The sequence below is a fragment of the Heterodontus francisci genome, chromosome 6 (genome assembly GCF_036365525.1).
Source record: "Heterodontus francisci isolate sHetFra1 chromosome 6, sHetFra1.hap1, whole genome shotgun sequence".
Lineage (NCBI taxonomy): Eukaryota > Metazoa > Chordata > Chondrichthyes > Heterodontiformes > Heterodontidae > Heterodontus > Heterodontus francisci.
The window spans coordinates 20,819,103-20,837,932 of record NC_090376.1 but is presented as its reverse complement, the minus strand read 5'-3'; the positions used below and the strand labels follow the sequence as shown (position 1 = coordinate 20,837,932).

General features: G+C 40.4%; 1 protein-coding gene across 8 annotated transcripts in view; it reads right to left on the bottom strand.

The window, feature by feature from the left end:
- The window catches only part of herc2 (HECT and RLD domain containing E3 ubiquitin protein ligase 2), a 236,757-nt gene that overhangs the window by 216,776 nt on the left and 1,151 nt on the right, over positions 1-18,830 (bottom strand). The gene's annotated exons all lie outside the window — the stretch shown is intronic.

The following is an 18,830-nucleotide window of genomic DNA, read 5'->3' as shown; positions in this document are numbered from 1 at the left end:
GTTTATAAAGCTCTTTTTTTTTAAAATAAAAATTAACTTTAAAAGAACGCAAATTATTCTCAAGAGCCAGTTCCAGAGATATACATAATACTGGATAGAACCAAAATTCTTTCTAATCTCTAGTTTTATTTGATGTTCAAGAACACTGTAGTTATGGAATTGCTCTTTTAGTTATTATCCAATCCTTCCAGCTTTTTATACATTTGAAACATGTTCTCTTTCATTCATTTTTTCTGCAACATCTTTCTAATAATTGAAAAGCACAGCATAATCATTGCTGCTTTTTCTTGAACCATATCCAATGCATCACTGTATTTTGGAACATTCCCTACAGTTTTAGGCACCCCACTTTCAAAATGCCTACTTTGAATTGATCTTGGACTCCAAATCTGGTGATCCAGTAGTACAACTAAGGCAAGAGGAGTACACTGTTTATTCTAGTTCCACTTCTCCATGGGTTACAACATATATTTAAATTTTTTCATACTTATTGACAGTGTCAATCATAGACTCCATTTATATCCCAGAATAAACCATACCAACCAGATTTATTTCATAAATCAAAATTATCAGATTATAAAACAAGCCTTAACCAGCAATGAAGTAAAGCATAAACACACAGGTTGAAATATTAAATGATCCCTTTTTATCTTAGCCCCTCACACTCACACACCAGTTAAAAGGAAAAATAAAGGTTTTTTTTGTTTTTAGAGCTCTATACAGACAAAAAAAAAACTTGTGCATGTTGAATAAACAGCAGATGAGATATGTTGTGTTCCAAAACTGGCATACAGTCTTGCCTCCGAGTAAACGTAAACGGGTCACTAGGATCTTTTAGAACAGTGCTTTTCAGGTGGCGTTGAGAATTAATTTAGCAGGCTTTTCTTCAAAGACAGCAGACATGAGCTGACACAGTGGACTTCTCAGGGTCATTTAGGAGGTGCTGGAATGCTGAGCTGGGTTGTGATCTTCTCTCCTTCCTTAGGAATTCTCTTCTCTCCTTGAAAGTTCTCTCCCTTTTTATACAGTTCAACCCGAACTCAAAACAATTCAATAGAGAAACTGACAACAGGAGGTCAATCTTTTGACCATCAATCTTGACCTGTCACTTCTTTGTAAACAACTTCTCCAGGAGTCCAAAGTTCTTTGCTGTTTATTGAGATGGAAGTCAGGTGGTTTCCCAGAAAGGCTCGTTTTCCTCAAAAGACCTCTCTGTGTCCCTTTTAAAAAACATTTCTAGGAACTGTTTTTCAAAGTCAAGCAGCCTTTACATGACCTTTCCCCCCCCCCCCTTTGAAAACCCCAAAGTTTTACATTTCTTCAATCTTTCAAAAATGAATCCTCAAAAAATATATTTAACAAAACACAGAGGCACTTTTGTAACACCAGTTATAGGAGCTGTGTGTGCTGGGACTTCATCCACCAACACATTTCTTTTTACATTCTTTTTCCTGTTGAAAGTTACCTCGAAAGTTCATGTTTCACTGTGCATTACTGTTTTAAAGGAAATAAATAAGGTACCTGCCGTCATCTTTACAATGGATTTCCTGATTCATTAGTGCATTCAGACCTTTTCTATTGTACGACATGCGGGGTGGGGTGGGGCGGGTGGGGACAGCACCTTACAAACAGCAGGTCCAGCTAGGTATGTGCACCAAATTCCAAAACATGGTGACTTTGATTGTGATGGGAGGCTTTCTTCATCTAGATTCTAGGATTTATACTGCACTGACCATGACCTATTCTGGAAGTTGGTCTCCTTCTTTGAGCACTTTCATTCAGTGAAGTTAATGAAAGCTCTGGGAAACCCCATGAATTGAAGTCCCAGATTTCTCAAAGAGAAACTGATCTCTGGGAGAAGATGCTGTAGATGTTTTAAACGCAGCAAAGGCAACTATATAGTTAAATTGAATCATTTCTTTATAAAGCCCTACTTTTAAACCTATGTTTCTCAATTTAGCAAGAAAGCAAGATGGAAAGTTTTGAAAAAATGTTTGAAGTGTTTTCTTCAGTTTCCTTTCCATTCCTTGCAATTGGCAGCAATTTGCTGACTGCCAATCTTTCCCTAGTATTGCTCGAAATCCTTGATTGGTAGTTTTTATTCTCATTTATGACTTAGTTGATGGTACACTACCTACCTCCTCAGTTGTAATTTGTTGCTGTTGCACAAACGTGACATCTGAGTTAATCAGGAGCACGTGAATGCATACAGACGCTGCATATCAAGTGTGATGCATGCAATGGACAGATACCCAATGGTAGCAACAGGATGCAGACCTCTGTTTTCACAGTCTTCTGCAGGACTTCACTGAACAATCCACATCCAGTGATCATCATCTTTTACCTATTGCCACGATGATTCATAATACAGCTCACTAATTTGGTATTTATTCTACCCACTAACATTAGAAACTCAAGATTTTTCAAATTTAACATTTCAAAAATCACTTTCTGAAAATCCAGATTAACTGTCAACCGGATAGCATTCTAATGCTAACTTAGTTTTCTGTTCATTATATCAGCAAGTCATAACCTCGACCTGGATTTTGCTGTAAATCTAATGCTATCGGCAGTCACCATTATTCAAGTGTGAATTAGACTACAGCTTTTAGCGCCCATACACGGGCACCAGGAAGCTGCTGTCCGAACTGCTCTGTTCTTTCGGAAGCTTCACTATAACAGCATCTCACCCAGAAGAGACTCAGCATTTAAACACATGGAACACGGTGATGTTGCTACTGTTATGTGATAGATGTACAGTAATCACACTAGAAAAGGTTATGGCTTATCCATTCCAGTGCAAATACAAATGACTTAATTAACAGCCTCTCTCACACTGAAAATTAACTTTTACAAGAAAGGAGTCTCATTCCTTCAGATTTTAATTATTATGGAATACTTTAAAAAAATAAATGCTAATAACTTTCTTTTTTTCCTCTCCCTGAATCCCATCTTTCTTCCCTTTCTGCATACATTTTGGCATTGCATTGACTGAGTCGAAGAGACTTAGCAGTTGGCAGGAAAAAAGACAGAAGCGTAAGGAGAGAATCAACTGTGTAAAAGTCCCGACAACCAATTTTATCTGCAGCACCTGTGGAAGAATCTGTCACTCTAGAATTGGCCTTTATAGCCACTCCAGGCGCTGCTGCACAAACCACTGACCACCTCCAGGCGCTTACCCATTGTCTCTCGAGACAAGGAGGCCAAAGAGAGAGAGAGACTGTTCTAACCTATATTTCCTAGTTCAAACTCTGCATATATCAATAAAATTACTTCAATCTGATTGGTTATGGAGATGAGCAATTGTTTGCCTTGTTCACATCGGTCCCAGATGCCCTAAAGAGGGTGCTGCGCAAAACCCCACAGAAAGTCAGTGAGAAAGTGCAAGCGTAATGAACAGCAGACACTGTTCGTTCACCACTGACGTCAAAATCTGGCTCATCTTTCCACCTTAAATAATGTACATGGACATCTAGGGGACCTGAGAGTAGTCTCAGCTGGAGCAAAATCAGAAATTAAAATGGAAGGCAGAAAATTAATGGATGAGTCTGAAAGACAGAGGAAACGAGGGTTCGAAAATGAGAGTTTGGTAATGCTCAAGGGTATCTATTTCAATGCAAGGAGTATAGCAAATAAAGCAGATGAGCTGACGGCACACATAGAAACGTGGCAGTATAATATGATTGCTATTACCGAAACACAGCTTAAGGAGGAACAGGAATGGCAGCTCAACGCTCCTGGTAGCAGGATTTTCAGACACGATAGGGAGGGGGATAAGAAAGGAGGGGGGAGTGGCAATTTTGGTCAAGGAAACTATTATGGAGGGATGATATGTTGGAAGGTTCATCAAATGAGGCCATATGGATTGAGCTAAGGAACAAAAAAGGGGCAATCACACTACCGGGAGTGTACTGTAGACCCCCAAATAGTCAGAGGGAGATAGAAGAGCAGATATGTCGGCAAATCTCTGAGAAATGCATGAACAATAGGACAGTAATAGTAGGGGATTTTAATTACCCCAATATTAACTGGGATAGTTTTAGTGTGAAAGGAATTGAGGGAGCAAAATTCTTGAGGTGCATTCAGGAGAACTTTTTTTGCCCAGTATGTAGCAAGTCCAACAAGAGAGGGCGCAGTTTTAGACTTAGTTTTAGAAAATGAAGATGGGTAAGTGGAAGGAGTGGCAGTGGGAGAACATTTTGGTGGTAGTGACCATAATTCAGTCAGTTTTAACATAATTATGGAAAAGGACAGAGATAGAACAGGAGTTAGAGCTCTCAATTGGGTCAAGGCCAATTTTACTAAACTGAGGAGTGATTTAGCGAAAGTGGACTGGAAACAGCTACTTGAAGGTAAATCAGTGTCAGAACAGTGGAAGGCATTCAAAGGGGAAATTCAAGGGGTTCAGGGTAAACATGCTGCCACAAAGAAAAAGGGTGAGGCGGCCAAATCTAGAGCCCCATGGATGTCAAGGAGCCTACAGGGTAAGATAAGGCAGAAAAGGAAAGCTTATGTCCGACACAGAGAACTCAATACTACGGAAAACAGAGAGGAATATAGAAAGTGGAGGGGTGAAATCAAAATGGAAATTAGCAAAGAGAGGGCATGAAAGAATATTGGCAAGCAAAATCAAGGTGAACCCAAAGATGTTTTATCAATACATTAAGAGTAAGAGAATAACCATAGAGTCATAGAGTTATACAGCACAGAAACAGGCCCTTCGGCCCATCGTGTCCGAGCCGGCCATCAAGCACCTAACTACTCTAATCCCATTTTCCAGCACTTGGCCCGTAGCCTTGCATGCTATGGCATTTCAAGTGCTCATCTAAATACTTCTTAAATGTTCTGAGGGTTCCTGCCTCTACCACCTCTTCATGCAGTGCGTTCTAGAATTTGAATAAGACCAAGAGAGAGTAGGGCCCATAAAAGACCAAAAAGGTCCCACTAAGGACCAAAAGGGTGTTGGTATGGTTCTTAAATGAATACTTTGTGTCAGTCTCCACAAAAGAGGGGGACGATACAGATATCGTAGTTAAGGAGGAAGAGTGGGAAGTATTGGATGTGATAAACATAGGGAGGGAGGAAGTATTAATGGGATTAGCATCCTTGAAAGTTGATAAATCACCAGAGCCAGATGAAATGTATCCTAGGCTGTTAAAAGAAAGAGAGGAAATAGCAGTGGGTCTGGTCAGACGGGCAGAAAAGTGGCAAATAGAATTCAACCCAGAAAAGTGTGAGGTGCTGCATTTGGGGAGGTCAAACAAGGTAAAGGAATACACGATTAATGGGAAAATACTGAGAGGTGTAGAGGAATTAAGGGACCTTGGAGTGAATGTTCACAGATCACTGAAGGTAGCAGGACAGGTCGATGAGGTGGTTAAGAAGGCATATGGAATCCTTTCCTTTATTAGCCGAGGTATAGAATACAAGAGCAGGGAGGTTATGCTGGAACTGTATAAATCATTGGTTAGGACACAGCTTGAGTACTGTGTGCAGTTCTGGTCACGTCATAACAGAAAGGATGTAATTGCACTGGAAAGGGTACAGAGGAGATGTACGAGGATGTTGCCAGGACTGGAAAAATGCAACTATGAGGAAAGATTGGATAGGCTGGGGTTGTTCCCCTTGGAACAGAGAAGGCTGAGGAAAGATCTGATTGAAATGTACAAAATTTTGACGAGCCTGGATAGAGTGGAGGTGAAGGGCCTATTCACCTTAGCAGAGAGGTCAGTGACAAGGGGGCATAGATTTAAAGTGATTGGTAGAAAGATTAGAGGGAAGATGAGGAAAAAACTTTTGTGGTGGTGGTCTGGATCTCGCTGCCTGAAAGGGCAGGTGATGCAGAGACCCTCAACTCATTCAAAAGGAGTCTGGATATGCACCTCAAGTGCCGTCAGCTGCAGGGCTACGGACCAAATGCTGGAAGGTGGGATTAGAATAGGTGGATTGCTTTTCGACCGGCACAGATACGATGGGCCAAGTGGCCTCTTTCTGTGCCTTAAACTTTCTATGATTTCTATCTAAACCTCTTTGCTCCTCCATGCTCCTTGTGTCACACTGTTTAAAAAAAAAATTCCCATTTGTCTCAGGTTCAAATCCCCACCCAGTCTGTCTATGTTCATTTGTAACTTCCAGCTCTCTTCCATGCAACTTATTGTGCCTCCTAATTTAGTGTCATTTGCAAAATTGGATATACAACTTTCTATTCCTTCATTCATGTCATAAATGCAGCGAGACAGAGGCCCTAGTGAATGTGCTTAAGACAAAGAAGCTCAGTCTAGATCACAAGGGACTTTCATTATTACAGCCTGGAGTACCAATAGCAGATATAGGGCAATAAGAGTACTCTTTCATAAAAAGGCAGGTTACATAAACAACCATGTTTTGTCTCATCTTTTACCTCTCAATCAACTCAAAAATCACCCCTTACTAAACAGGCAAAACTATTTTATTCTATTTCTCACACCAGTCATGCACGTAACCTTTAATGTCAGTTATATTGCACTATTGGCATTGGTATATCTCATTTGTGCCACTGCTTTATCAAAACACACCACACAGCAATGCCAATTGTACAGTTTGTTACCAGTAAAACCACATCAGATCACATTCCCGCATACAAGTTTAAAAGAAATTCAAGCATTCGACAATGCTGCCTTCAAAATTCAAGCATTCGACAATGCTGTCTTCAAAATTCTAATGATTAAAAGATCCAACTGTTCAATCCAAACCTTTTAATGTTACTAAACAGAACTCAGTCTATGTCACTTCCCACTCATCAGTTTGTTGGCTGGTAACAAGTTACTATGTTGCAGATATCATGTGCCGACGCGAAGAAACTAGCAGAATAATCCTGCAGCAAATACCAACAAAAAATATTCATAGCCACAGGCCTCATATTACCTACATCAGTTGGATTTAAATCCATGTGCCTGAATTCAAAGAATATGAAGGATATCTAAGCTACAGATCTTAAAAACAAACTCTAAAAACACATCTATTTAAGCTGTGCTCAAAAGATATTGAGGCGTACAGACCCAAGGTCCCAGGCTCGAACGAGTTAAGAGACATTTTTTTTTTAATTCACTCATGGGATGTGGGTGTCGCTGGCTGGGCCAGTATTTATTGCCCATCCCTAATTGCCTTCGAGAAACTGCTGGTGAGCTGCCTTCTTGAACCGCTGCAGTCCATTTGGGGTAGGTAAAGTTCCAGGATTTTGACTCAGCGACAGTGAAGGAACGGCGATATAGTTCCAAGTCAGGATGGTGTGTGGCTTGGAGGGGAACTTGCAGGTGTGGTGTTCCCATGCATCTGCTGCCCTTGTCCTTCTAGGTGGTGGAGGTCACGGGTTTGGAAGGTGCTGTCTAAGGAGCCTTGGTGCGTTGCTGCAGTGCATCTTGTAGATGGTACACACTGCTGCCATCTACAGTGTGTACCATCTACAAGATGCACTGCAGCAATGCACCAAGGCTTCTTAGACAGCATCTTCCTATGGGGAGGCCCTAGAGCACTGCAATTGGCCTAGAGAAAAGGAGAAACCAAGGTGTCTACTCTTTTTTTGATATTTACATATTTTCTGAGAATGCCGTACAGATGCACAGTGTTTGGGTTCCTGCAGAGTATTTACAGAGCCTACACCCAGAGATCCTGTTACTGTAGGCCCAATTTCATAAGCAGCTCTGCAATTCTCAAGCTATCAGCTCCAAAGAAGACCACAGTTGAATATCCCAACATTAAATGATTGTTTTTAAAGTCTCTTCAATTTCATCCCTCCCGCCTCCAGCATAAGACCACCACTAAACACATCTTCCCCTGCCCATCCCTCCCAGCATTCCAAAGGGACCGATCCTTTCACAATATCCTGGTCTGCTCTTCGATCCCCGGCAGCACCCCTTCTCTTTCCCACGTAAGCACAGGAGATCTAACACCTGTCTTTTCACCCGCTCCCTTCCCACCATCCAGAACCTCAAAACTCCTTCCAGGTGAAATAGCGATTTACTTGTACTTCTTTCAATTTAGTATACCTTCCCGCCATCATAAAAAGTCAGAAGTGGGGACGTTCGCTGATGATTGCACAATGTTCAGCACCATTCGCAACTCCTCAGATACTGAAGCAGTCCATGTCCATCTGAATGCACACATTTTCCAGTTTGATAAGTGGCAAAGTTACATTCGTGCCGAAGTGTTAGACAATGGCCATCTCCAACAAGAGAGAATCCAACCATCTCCTATTCAGTGGGCATTACCATCGCTGAATCCCCCACTACCAATATTTTGGGCGTTACCATTAACTAGAAACTGAACTGGGCCAGCCATATAAGTACTGTGGCTACAGGACCACGTTAGGGGCTGCGAGTTCTGCAGCGAGTACCTCAGCTCCTGACTCCCCCATTACCTGTCTACTATCTACAAGGCACAAGTCAGGAGTGTGATGGAATACTCTCCACTTGCCTGGATGAGTGCAGCTCCAACACTCAAGAAGCTTAACAACATCCAGGCTAAAGCAGCCCGCTTGATTGGCATCCCATCCACTACCTTCAACATTCACTCCCTTCACCACCAACGTATCATCTACAAGATGTACTGCAGCAACTCAACAAGGCTCCTTCAACAACACCTTCCAAACCCATGTCCTCTGCAGCCTACAAGGACAAGGGCAGGGGATGCATGGGAATACCACCACCTGCAAGTTCCCCTCCAAGCTACACACCATCCTGACTTGGAACAAAATCGCTGGGTCAAGATCCTGGAACTCCCTTCCTAACAGCACTGCGGGTGTACCTACCCCACATGGTCTGCAGCAGTTCAAGGCGGCGGCTTACCACCACCTTCTCAAAGGCAATTAGGGATGGACAATAAACGCTGTCCTAGCCAGCAATGCCCACATCCTGTGAAAGAATTTTTAAAAATGTATTCGTGTTGCAGGAGAAACGCAGATTGGGTGATCACTTTGCGGAACATCTCCATTCAGTTTGTAAACCTGACCCTGAGCTTCCAATCATTGGCTATTTTTAATTCTCTTTCTCAGTCTGACCTTAACCTCCTACACTGTTGCAATGAAGCTCAATGGAAGCTCAAAAGAAGAGCACTTCATCTTTCGATTAGGTACTTTACAGCCTACCAGACAAAACATCAGTTCAACAATTTCAGCTCATAACCACTGCTCCCATTTAGTCGGACAATGGGTGTTAGTCATGACTCTACTGTTCATTAAACCAATCCTGTATTCCACCCTATCACTGCAGAGGACTCTCCATTTTGTTCTTTCCTCCCATCTCCACTTTTCTTATTCCAGTACTTGTTTAAAACCAGTTACATCTAACATTTTTCAGTTCTGATGAAAGGTCACAGACCTGAAAACGTTAACTCTGCTTCTCTCTCCACAAATGTCGCCTTGCTTTGTGTCAGCTGTGACTCAGTTACTGGCACTCTCGCCTTGAAAGCAGAAGAAGAATATAGGTTCAAGTTCCACTCCAGAGACACAAGCACAAAAATCTATGCGGACTTGGATACAGTACTGGGAGAGTGCTACACTATCGGAGATGTTGTCTTCCGGATGAGACATTGAACAGAGGCCCTGTCCAGTAGACTCAAAAGATCCCCATGGCACTATTTTGAAGAGCAGCAGAGGGGTTATCCCCGGTGTCCTGGTCAACTCTGAAACATCATCACAAAAACAGCTGACCTGGTCATTATCACATTTCTGTTTGTGGATGCTTGCTGTGTGCAAATTGGCTGTCACATTTCCTACATCACAAGTGGCTACACTTCAAAAGTACTGAATTGGCTGTAAAGCACCTTGGGATGTCCTGAGGTCTTGAAAGCCAGTATATAAATGCAAGTTTTCTTTGCCTGCTGAGTACTTTCAGTATTTTCTGTTGATATCTCATTAATTTAGTCTATTTGTATAATCTGACTGAACATATCCAAAACTACAGCCTAAACTTTGTAAACTGTGTGTTTTCTGTTTGGTGTACAGTTTCTATTATCTCTGCTGTATTAGAAAAATATGGCATTTACCAAGCTGCTAAACTTTACAACTGGACTACGGAAATACAATCTCAATTCGTTAAGAGGTTGTGGGTCGCTATCATCTCAATGAAAGTTGCAATTAAACAACACGACTCAAATAGTTTGTGGAACATCCTCATCAGTACTAAAATCTGACTAAGAAATGTTGCGAAAAAAAGCTTTTTTTAAAAAAAATAATCCTGGCACTGTAAATACACAGGAAGAACTTTAACTACTTTGTAAGAAATTCAATTAAGTATGAGAATGGCAAACTCAAGACTATTTAAGTGGAAAATGACAATCTAAGCTGCTCTTTAAATCCTTCCAAATCAATTTAAATAAATCAAGCTTACCCACACATTTGCAGTGACAGACACGGTCTGTCAATATTAGAAAGATTACTGTGTCAAGGAAGCCACAGGAGGAAATGATCCTCTTGACCTGGTATAAGTTAATGACTGAGAAATGTACGTGAAATGAAAGCATAGCACCGCTGTGGTAATGCTTAACATGTCCTGGATGACAGAAATACCCAAGAACTGGAGCCAGGTATATAATTTTTAAAGTGCAATGAAGAGTGGGAATAACTAAAGCAAATAAATTTGAGAATGCTGTCCAGTAATATTTTAGTTCAGGACAAGTGCAGTAACTGTAAAGAAAACACCGAGCATGCTAGCTAAAAACAGGTCCAAAACCTAGAAACTCTCACCAGACAAGCGCAACCCTAGGGGAAAGGGCATATTGGAATGAAGATAATAAAAGGCGCAGTAATACATTAGGGACAGAGACCTGGAAAAAAGCAATAGCAACTAGGGTTAAGCACAACAGTAAGAAAGCAGGTACAGAAGAAGTACAAACCATAAAAGATGCACATTCACAGGGGAAGATATGAGCAACATGCCCTTTCATAAAGATATCCCAAGTACAATCAACGAATTCACCATATGAAAGAAGTTCCCAGGCAAACTAAATGGGCTCAAAACAAATAAATCATATATGAGATGGATAGCCTTTAACCCAGACTGCTGAGATAGACTAGGGAAAAGATTTGCAAGGCATCGAGAATCATTATGAGGAGTCAATGGACACTGGGAAGGTATCACGGAATTGAAAACAGGCTAATGTGGTACCCATATTCAAAGAAGGTGATCGAACAGACATAGATAACTACAGACCCATTAGCTTGCTTACATTCTATAAAAAAAGGAAATGATGAGTAGAAATAAGCACATGCATCATTTGTACAACAATAACCTAGTTAACAGCAGTCAACTTGGATTTGGAAAGGGAAAATCATGGCTGACTAATATCCTCAACCAAGTGGACTGAGAGAAAAGTTATGACGATATGGTGTACCTCAACCTCCAAAAGGCTTTCGATGAAATTCCATACAAAAAACTAATAAAATTCAAAGCTACAGGATCAGAGTAAACCCTAGGAATAGATAAAGAAGAAATCAGTACTCATTTTATGTTGCCATCACATACAAGCTGAATGTTATCTTTATCAACATCATCACTAATAGCACATGATACAGATCAGTTGGGAGAAATCAGGAGCTGGGAACCTGACCAATTTTCCCCCACCAACCGAGAGACACAAGATGCTAATTGGTCCACCATTCTGCCAGACCAACTTAGGTCAGCTAACTCAGCAGAGCCCCAGGATCCAGCCTGGGACTTCTCCCGCCTGCATGACTTCGCTAATCACTGGATAAAAATCACTGACGTTTAGGAGAGCATTCTGCACATTTATACTTAAAGACTGAAATTTGCATTCCTCTCCCCATCACTTAAAAATAAAGATGAATTGCATACTGATTTGAACCAAACATTATGGAATGAGAGAGAACTTGGTTATTTCAAAAGTATTATCTTAATCACTATTTCATATTGATGTCATAATAAAGTATAAATATTGAAAATGTTGCATTACCTCGCGCAGCAATCTATTCCTACAGTCCCCACTATCTATAGCAGCGCATTGATGTTAGAGATTTGCCCACTATTAAGGAGTGTATGGCAAAACTGCTGCATGATGTAAACAAAAATTAAAATTGCAGATTTTCTCCAGGTCTCCCTCTTTAGATCATTATTATTGCTCCAGAATCTACAGCAGACTCAATAATGTCGCTACAAATGCATTGGAGTCATTAAGTGTTGCGCGTTTTGTTATACTGCTAAATTAATTCAAAAGAATTAAAGTGGGCTGGTGGCAACTTGAGACCATTATGACAAAGCTTCCAGTTCCCATATAGCCTGAAATGTGTTATAAGTGACGTCTTGGTAATTGACTTCAATGGCAATGACAAATGATTAGCGCCATTTGCCTGACATAAGTGGCTTCCCATAGTAAGCATAAAGTGTTCATTTATTATTCATATTATTTCTACATGGAAAAGTTAAAAAGTTAACACTTCTACTACAATCTGCTTTGAATAGCTTTTTAAAATCAGATGCACCTCAATAAAATATTGAAAGCCGTATGGGAAGGCTTCCCAAATGTGGGCCACATCCAAATCACGAGCCCCACCAATCCAGTCAACAAATCTTAGGTAATTTTTGTAGGATTTTGTTGATGCTTCTTACTCCCTAGTATTCTGTTTGAATTTTATGGATCTGGAAGCATAAAAGGAGCTGTCCTTATCACGATAGCCTTATTCATGGATAAATCCTAAATTAGAATCTGGTAACATCAGCAGTTTGAGATACATGAACAATAAATTGCTACATTGATGTGGCCTGCGAGGTTTGGATAATCCTACCACAAGGGGAGTACCTTCAATTAGATTACTCCAGATCATTCGGATACTTTGTTTTCAGACTGGGTATGAACAAGAGCAAGAGAAATAAAAATTAAAGAAGTTTCCTCTTCAAGTGATGACTGAGTTATTCACTGTTAACTTGGGTCTGATCTTCACACAGAATTACATTCTTATGTGATAGGCAAAGTTCCTCTGTCTTCCGACTTCTCACCCATCCCCCTCAACTACACATAAAAATTAGCCGAAATGCTGAACAATATGCCAGATTATAATATCAAACAATGGTGAGGGCTAGGCTCCAACTGATCCAGAGGAAGTCTCCGAATAATGCTTTTATACAGCACAACTCACATCTTCAAAACATTCCACACTGCTTTACAGCCAATAAGTTACTTATGAATTGTGGACAATTATTTTTTTCAGAAAACATCAACGTTGATTTATATAGCTCCTTTAACGTAGCAAAACATTCCAAGGCTCTTCACTGGCCGCCAATAGTGGAGTGATTGAAATTAGGAACACGCAACAGCCAGAATTGGAGGAGCTCAGAGATCTCGTCGCAAGTGAGGCTACAAACAGCAGAGCTTTGGACGAATTCAAGTTTACTGAGAGTGGAAGAAGGAAGTCCAGTCAGGAGAACATTGGAACAGTCATGTCTAGAAGTAACAAAGGAATGGTTGAGGTTTTTAGCAGAGTTAAGCTGAGGCAGGGGCAGAATTAGCCAACGTTACGGAAGTGGAATTCAGCAGTCTTGACAATGGAGCGGATATGCAGTTGGAAGCTCATCTCAGGATCAATTAAGATCAAGTTTGTGAATGGTCTGGTTTAGCCTCAGAGAACTGGCAAGGAAAGGAATGGAGTCAGTGGGAACTCCACCAATTCCAAAAACAATGGCTTTGGTCTTCCCGACACTTGGTTGAAGGAAATTCCTGCTCCTTCAATACTAGATATCAAACAAGCATTGTGACAAATAAGAGACAACGGCAGGGCAGAGTTAGGTGGTAATGAGGTAGAGCTGGATGTCATCAGCATATATGTGCAATCTGACAGTGTTTCCGGGCAACCTATTTGCACACAGTAAAATTACACAAACAATCAGATGATCAACTAATCTGTTTTACTGGCATTGGATAAAGAATAAATGTTGGCTAGGACATAGGAAAAACTCTTCTGCTCCTCTCCAAATTGCTTTGCAGGATAATTTACATACAACTGAACTGTCAGATGGGGACTTGGCTTAACGCTTCATCTGAAAAACGGCACCACCAACAATGCAATACTTTTTCAGTACTGCACTTAACTGTCAGCCTAGATTATGTGCTCAAGTCTCTAGAGCAAGGCTTGAACCCATGGCCTTTTGATTCAGAAGCATTATAGCCAACGGTGATCCGAACAGAATAGTGTTTTTCATGGGCTTGCTTACAACACATAGGACACTGGTTGCTGCAACATTTGCTGACTGTACTCGGAGTTAAAAACCAAACTGAATCATTATGTTCACTATTGTAAGGATTCCAGAAGGCTTTGGAAAGCATTCTGGAGAAACAACAACATATCATCCTAGGCTTACCTCCGCAGATCAGGCCACAAAGCAAGGATGAGAGATATTTCTCTACGTTACTGGCACTATATAAATGTAAGCTGTTGCTATATCTGCAGGTATGCTAGAGTCAACAACTATTCTGAAGAAAAGTTGGACATTTAAGGGGCTAACTTTCAGCTATGGGTCTCAGGTAGATTCTGAGACTGAAATAAACTCACAAGCATTATGCTACTCTTGTGCAATAATGTAAAATTTGCTATCCTTTTACAACTGCACTGGAATGGAGCAAGATCTCCAGGCCTGATAAAAAGTAGTTTACAGGTAGAACAATGGGCCAAATTCATATCAACTGTCACAAAGATCTTTGGCAGGGACTGGGGAGCAATTGGATATAATTTCGCCATTCCTTCTCATAAGCTGTTATCTCTTTTCACAGAAATAAACACAAAATGGCCAATTGCCAAAGTTAAATAATTGTCCCCCTCTCTCTGCAATTCAGCTTCCCTTCACAACATACAAGTTGACAATTTAAGTAGCTGACATTATGAAATGGGAAGGGTGAGCACAAGTAGAAAATAATTGAACTAGACTAGTTAAGTGGTAGGCCTTATATAATCTCAATAATTCATCAGAAGCTCTATGGAGATAAAATCATGCAAAGCATGTTTAAGCTGCAGTTCTGAAAAACACTTAAATAGCTCAATTTTTGCAAGAGTGTTGTTCCACAATATCAAGATGTTCAGAATAGTCAGTACACGTATTGGAGATTGAAGTTCCACATTATTCTCATGGTGCTTCCGTTGCCAGCCACCTCAGATATTTTTGATTTTCTTAAAGGTTAAATTATGTAAAACTAAGCACTGTAGGGCAAAAGTTATAACATACAAATAAATATTTCTCTTTCAAGCACTTGTAAGCCCTTCATGATTTCCTTGCCACTTTATATTATCCCTCGCAAAGGATTTTGATCCTCACCAGCAACTTTAACCATGAATTACAAAAGACCAAAATGGTAAAGGTCACACATCAAACTGTGGGTCTTTTCCTCCTCCTCCTTCCTAGACACACTAGGTAACTCAATAGCAGCGGCCAACTTTGACAACATATGCCCTGACAAGCAAGCCAAGAAAACGGAGAACTCTGAATCACCTGTGCAGCTCCAAACCCAGATGCTGCAGGCCAACCTGCCAACTGCACTCATCTGTGTTCAGCTACTGCAGTCAATAAGTCTGCAACATCAGGACTTGCACAGGCCAGCACAGGTGATGAGCAATCGTACAGGATAGACTGGGAAACTTACAAGGTATAAGACAAGTAAAAATAAGACTGATGAAATCCTGCAAATAGTTCATATTTGCATCAGTAACATAAACAAGATTTAGTTATGTGAGTGTATGAATCTAGTACCACGTACAAATTTTAGTTAGAATATATAGCCTATCGTGGAAGATACAATAAAGACAATTTCTCATAGCAGACAGCCCATCGGGAATTCAGAGTAGCACTGTCCCCATTTTTAATAAGTAACACTTTTTACCTGAACATTTTTCACTAATGCAGGGGGAAAGGCATTCTGTACTTTGCAGTTGAAAGATCTAGTATTTAAAAATTAAACTCTCCCCTTCACAAAGACAAATATGAAAGCAAAGTGACTAGAGCAAAAATCTGAATAATTTAAACAAAATAAAAAGATGGGTTCAAGAAACTAATACCAACAAGGATTAGATTATCTCAGTTCAGAATATTAAACATTTTTTTTTTTAAATGTATTACTGAATTCCTAGTCACCATTAAAGATTTCTCAAAATGCAATTTTTGACATAGCAGATGCGATAACAAGAACAGATCTCTCAAATTTGACATGTCGTTAGGTGCATTAAAAGACAAAGAAACTGTAGTGGAATGCAACTGAACAAGTCAGAGCCTTCCCACAGCCAAGTAATGGCTAACTCTATACTTAAGATGCTTCATACAATGGGCTGTGTTTCAGATGACTACACTCTCTTATTTTCAATGCACAATACTAGCATAGCACAATAAATAAAGAGAGCGCTTCAGTTTTCACTAAAACGTGTTCACTTCCCACAGAACTTTGCTTTCACCCTAACCTGAATACTATCAAATTTTAAATGAACCGTTACTTTGCTTTCTATAAGAAAGAAGTTTGGAGGAGATAATCTTTATCTAAAAATATCCTACCTGGGGCTGATGATATAACCTATATTCTCAGTCCTTCTTGCTTTGTAAGTTAGTCCAATAAAATCGCATCACTACAGTTGAATTTGTTCCATCTCATTACAATCAAGTCAAAATAAAATCAACATCCTTTTATAAACCTTATAAAGGATCAGCGAGCTTCACTTTTCAAGACCATTTTTTATTTATTTATTGATACAGCACTGAAACAGGCCCACCGAGTCTGTGCCGACCAACAACCACCCATTTATACTAATCCTACATTAATCCCATATTCCCTACCACATCCCCACTATTCTCCTACCACCTACCTACACTAGGGGCAATTTACAATGGCTAATTTACCTATCAACCTGCAAGTTTTCGGCGGCGGGAAGAAACCGGAGCACCTGGCAGAAACCCACGCGGTCACAGGGAGAACTTGCATCTCCGCACAGGCAGTACCCAGAACTGAACCCGGGTCGCTGGAGCTGTGAGGCTGTGGTGCTACCCACTGTGCCACTTTGTTTTGCATTGGAGTGGAGCAGCGAAAAGAGTTACTATTGAAATTCTACAGGGAACATACACAAGTTTTGAAGGCCTATTAATGGATTCTGACAAAATTCAGTTTGTTACAACTAGTCTGGCAACAAAATAAGATCGTTTGGAGCAAAAAGCATTTGCTTAAAATTTATTTCTGTACTTCTTTGCTCCTTTCAACAAAAGCTATTCCAAAACTATTAACAAAACAAAAATCAAGTTCAATGTTTTAAAATTATTCAATATCCATTTAAAACATTAAATCCATCTGTTTACACAGATCTGTAAAGCTGCATCAACACAGCATGACAATATCATTGCTCAATACCTTCATCGCAATGCCAGATCATCTATAAATGATTACTCAAATCTTTCTGAAACCCTGCAATGGATCATTTGATACCCCCACAGATTCCATCCCTGCCCACAATGCTCACTTAGACTGAACCCTACACCCAGTCCATCAGCAACACTGTATTTCCACATCAGTATCAGGGTCTCACCAGTGAAATGCTCATCCATACCATACTCAACCCCAGGTTCATTTTCCCCCAAGGATCATCTCATTCACCTCCTATGGTCCAGTCTACTTCAACTCATCGCAGAATGCCAACTCCATTGTTATCCTCAAGTCCCACTACTTGTCATTGTTATTCCACCAATTTTTATTAGCTACCCAACATCCAGCCCATTGAACAAAGAACAAAGAAAATTACAGCACAGGAACAGGCCCTCCAAGCCTGCGCCGATCCAAATCCTCTATCTAAACCTGTCACCTATTTTCTAAGGGTCTGTATCTCTTTACTTCCTGCCCATTCATATATCTGTCTATATCTTAAAAGACGCTATCGTGCCCGCGTCTACCACCTCCGCTGGTAATGCGTTCCATGCACCCACCACCCTCTGTGTAAAGAACTTTCCACGCATATCCCCCCTAAACTTGAAATTGTTTTGAAATCACTCTCCCCGATCTGCAAATCATTCAATGACCTCATTCCATCCTACTTATGCAAACTCTTTCAATCTTACTTCCCAACTTGCATCCATGAGACTTCACTAATGCACACCACCTGCCCCACAAAGCCCCACCCCTCAATCCTCTTCAGTCACCATGCAAGAGCTTTAGGACAGGCAGCAGAAACTTTTTTTTTTACACAATGGGTTGTAAGACTATAGAATGGATTACCAGAGTTAGTGATTGAAGCAGAGCCCCTGCCAACACTTAAGCATAGGTTAGATAGTTTGTTGAAGGAAAGAGGAACAAAAGGATTATAGGAATCGGGTCAGCACATGGAATTAGGATAGACAGCATGGTCTGGTTGGGCCAAAACAGCTTGCTCTCATATCATAATTTCCCTATAATTCAGAATGCATCATTCTGTCTTGCATACAGGATAGAGAGTTAATCTGTTCTCACTCCTCTCTCTACTCTGAATGCAAGATAAATTAAAGCAACAAGATTTTTGGCAGGGGGGGGGGCACATGGAGACAAGCAAATAAGCTCACATTTCAATTATAGTTCTCCTCCTTGCACTGCATGGAAATATTCATTTCCACTATTGCCCTTTCCCCAATTTGTACAGTTGAATTTGAAATTTAATGTGGGAAACAGCAAGTACACATCTATACCCTAATATTCCATAGCAAAGTAATCTGCAACACATACTACATCACTACTGTCCTATGAATTTTTATTCACATCACAAATATTGACTCCTTTAGCTGTTTACTTTAGTCATATTGACTATCAGATCCCTCCCCTTTCCCACACAGTAAGTAAGTAGCCTACCAACAGAA